This window comes from Bactrocera dorsalis, chromosome 3, assembly GCF_023373825.1.
Source record: "Bactrocera dorsalis isolate Fly_Bdor chromosome 3, ASM2337382v1, whole genome shotgun sequence".
Classification (NCBI taxonomy): domain Eukaryota; kingdom Metazoa; phylum Arthropoda; class Insecta; order Diptera; family Tephritidae; genus Bactrocera; species Bactrocera dorsalis.
In genome coordinates, this window is record NC_064305.1 from 37,167,668 (window position 1) to 37,171,590 (window position 3,923).

Consider the following 3,923-nt stretch of genomic DNA (forward strand, 5'->3'; position numbering starts at 1 on the left):
TTCTTCATGCTATGGGAATAGATGACAAAGAGATTCGTTGCATAAGAAATCTATATTGGCAACAAACTGCCCATGTAAGCATCAATGGTGATATAACCGAAGAAATATCTATTTCACAAGGTGTAAGACAAGGATGCATTCTGTCACCCTTGTTATTTAACATATATTCGGAAGTAATATTTCAAGAATCGGTAACCAGTATTGATCAAGAGGTGAAAGTGAATGGTATTTTCATAAATAATATACGCTATGCAGATGACACTACACTAATAGCCGATAGCTTGATGGGATTACAAGAACTTGTAAACCGAGTTAACTTTCGTAGTGGACTCTAAAAAGCACAGATATGAACAAGCTAGAGTCCTTTGAGCTATGGCTTAATAGAAGAATCCTAAAAATCCCATGGAAGTTACAACCATTGAAGTTTTGAGAAGAGTGAACCGCAATAGAGAGCTTTTAATGACTATAAAACAAAGAAAAGCAGGACATATTATGAGGCACTCTAAGTATGAGCTTCTACAAGTAATTATCTTAGGAAAAATTGAAGGAAAATGGAGTATTGACCGTAAACAACTTTCGTGGCTTCGAAACATTCGACAATGGACAGGAATCCAGAACGTTGGCAACCTTATAGATGTGGCGAGAGATAGAGAGAAATATGCTGCGATAATTAAACATCTCTGATTTTTTTTTATTTTTTTAATATACAATAGATATATTTAACATGTAAACATTTCTTTATTATATTAATATTAAGCTTATTAATATTGTACATATTATTAAATGCTAAATGATCACCAATATTCGAATACGAATTGGCAAATAAAGAAGAAAGAGGTGAATTGAATATATAGCGCAAAATACAACGCAACACGTCAAGACTGTAAACGGTTTGGTCGTTTGCCTGAAGCCTCACTGTCACTGCTAAAAGAGAGGGAGCTGCAGCCGAGCCAACCCGACATATTCGGTTTAAGGGTTTACTGAAGTCTACGTAATTGCAGAGTCTGTTCAGCAGAGATGCGACTGCGAGCGGGCGTCGGTGTTGAAAAAAACGTCTCGCTATATAAATTAGAATAAAATTTTATACTACACGCTAACCGAAGTTGTGCGCTAGGTTTGGGATCCGCCACATAGAAACCAATCCCAATGCAAAAGAAACAACAGCCTAGGAGGAAAGATCCCACTTTTGTTTACGACCACAGTAAACGTGTTAAGAACTATGATTTAAGGGAATGCACTTGGAATGCCAGGTCTGTAACTTGGGAAGGTTTTGATGTCCAGGTGGTTGATGTCCTCGAAAAGTAAAGGCTGACATCAACGGTGTCCAAGAAATGCGATGGACGGGTCATGGACACTGACGAGTAGCTCCTTGTGAGAATTACTACAGCGGCCATATAAAGAAGCACTCATTCGGTGTGGGAATCGTGGTAGGAAAGAGATTCCATCGCTGAGCTCTAGAATGCACACTGATGATAAGTGTCTAGCTACAATTCGCATCACAGCAAAATTTCTCAACATAACCCCGATTTTCGCACACGCATCGACGGAAGAGAAAAACGATATAACCAACGATGAGCGACTGGAGCGCGCTTATGACAACTGCCCATGGTGGGTAAAGAAGGCATATTTGGTACAACAGTTAAGAAATTCGGCCTCCATGGGGAAAACAAATGGGTTGAGGCTAATAGACTTCGCAGGGCCCGAAATATAGTTGTCTATAGTACTAGAATTGAGGACAAGAAAATCATCAAGCTACTAGGCTGTCTCCGGATAGAACAGTTGGAAACCAAATGGATCATGTTGTGACATGTATCCAATGTCGGGATATGTGTGGGTCTGATTGTGAACTTGGACAAGACGAAATATCTCATCTTACTAAATCTACTTGGTATCTTGAATTGGCGCCAAACAGCGAACAAAAAAAAAAAAACGACTGGCGCGATGCTCGGCTGCAGCGGTAAAGAAGAAAAAAGCTAATTAATGTCAGTCAGTTTCCTCTATGTATCCTGATTAGTGGAAATTATGACTGTAGTAATGTATCAACGTCGTCAATTAATGCTTGCTAAAGAGTATTGTTTAGTGTGTGTGTTATTAGCCTGAAAGTCAAAAAGTATTAGGATGTGTATATCTTGATAAGAATTAGTTGCACAGAACTATTCTACACTAGTATTGCCGATTTAGAAACATACAAGTACATCTCAACTTACCCCATCAAAAAGTAACAAATATACAGAAAATAGCTAAATTAGCAGTACTAGCTCGAGGCCATCATTTGATGTTATGTCTAAATAACGGATATACATAAATATTATCATTAATATATAAATTGTACAGTTTATATTAAATTAAATGTGCTATGTTACATGTTATAAGAAAGTTAGATATAGTACTTATATTCGACGATGTTATATTAGTTAGCAGTTTCGATGGGAGAGCTGTGCCAAACATCCTTCGCCTTGTATTGGTAAATTGGGGCATGCATCTAGTATATGTTTTACTGATGTTCTAGAAGACCTACAAAAGCAGCAGGATCCGTTTCCATTATTTAACAGGTAATCGTGCGTGATCTGCGTATGACCTAGACGAAGCCTTGTGAATAACAAAATGTCTGAATGTTTTGAGTTCGTGGGGTATATAGGCTTTGCTCTGGCGTTCTAATGATGAACGTATTCATTCCATTTCAACAGGGACTTGTTATGTACGTACTGCTTTATTAGACGTTTTAAGTCAGCTTTTTCAAGAGCGTCAAAGCACAGAACCGGTTCTTCATGAATACTTTTCGCCACAGAATCGGCGAGTTCATTGCCCTGAATTCCACAGTGACCAGGTATCCACATCAATTTCATTTTATTTGCGTGCTTGGTGAGCAGATCACGAACGTAAGTTACTAAGACACTGTTATTGGTAAAATTTTTGACGGCATCGATAGCAGAATGACTGTCTGTACAAATGCAGAATTTACCCTTGGTTTGGATGCTATTAGAGCAGCAAAGATTTCACTGGTGAATATAGAGCAGTGATTGTGCAGCAAACGTTTTTTCAAAACCCGTAAATCCTCCGATATAACTGCGAAGGACGTTGAGTAGTTACTTTTTGAGCCATCCGTAAATATAAATTTGAACGATTTTAAGTGTAACTCTAGTTTGGCCTCGAGGAAAACTTGCTGGTAGATAGGGGCACAAGTATTTTGCTTTTGATAATCCTGAAAGCAATTAATAAATGACGAGTCCGGAAGGTTCCAAGGTGGGTATGTACTGTGAGCTTGCCGAGTGGGTTTTACCGGTATGTACATTTCTCTAGACAGAGCAACTACGCGATGTAGTGCCGAGAGCCTCTTTGGGAAGCGTTTCCTATTTATAGCATTGAGTATATTTTTATACAGGTTGGAGTTGTTGCAGGATAAAACTTTGGATATAAGTCCAGCGGTCATATATTCCACCCGTTCCGTGAGGCCAGGAAGTCCGGATTCAGCCAAAATGTTACAAACTGGAGTAGTGGTGAAGGCACGTAGGCTTTTCCGCACAGCTGCGTGATATGGAGCACAAAGAAGATTCAAGTTGCTTTTGGCACAGCTTCCATAAATTGGTAGAGCGTAATCAATTACCGACAAAAATATTGATTTAACAATATTAGAAAAAGTAGAAGTATGTACAAAGGACTTTTTGGAGGAAAAGTATTTTACAATGCTAAGGCGGTTTAATAGTTTTTTTCTAATATAATTACAATGGAACTTAAAAGTATATTTACTATCAATGAAAACTCCCAATATCTTCAATTCATTAGCATTATTTATAGGTACATTTTTATAAGATAGTTTTAAGTATATCTGAACAGCGCTTCTTTGAACAAATATGCAGGACATTGCATTTCTCATATGATATAATCGCTCCTGATTCAAGCGACCATACAGAAATATCATCAAT

At 38.0% G+C, this 3,923-nt stretch overlaps 1 pseudogene; it reads right to left on the minus strand.

Annotated features, from left to right (window-relative positions):
- Positions 1-2,288: 2,288 nt before the first annotated feature.
- Positions 2,289-3,602, minus strand: LOC125777365 (uncharacterized; annotated as a pseudogene).
- Between the last annotated feature and the right edge of the window lie 321 nt (positions 3,603-3,923).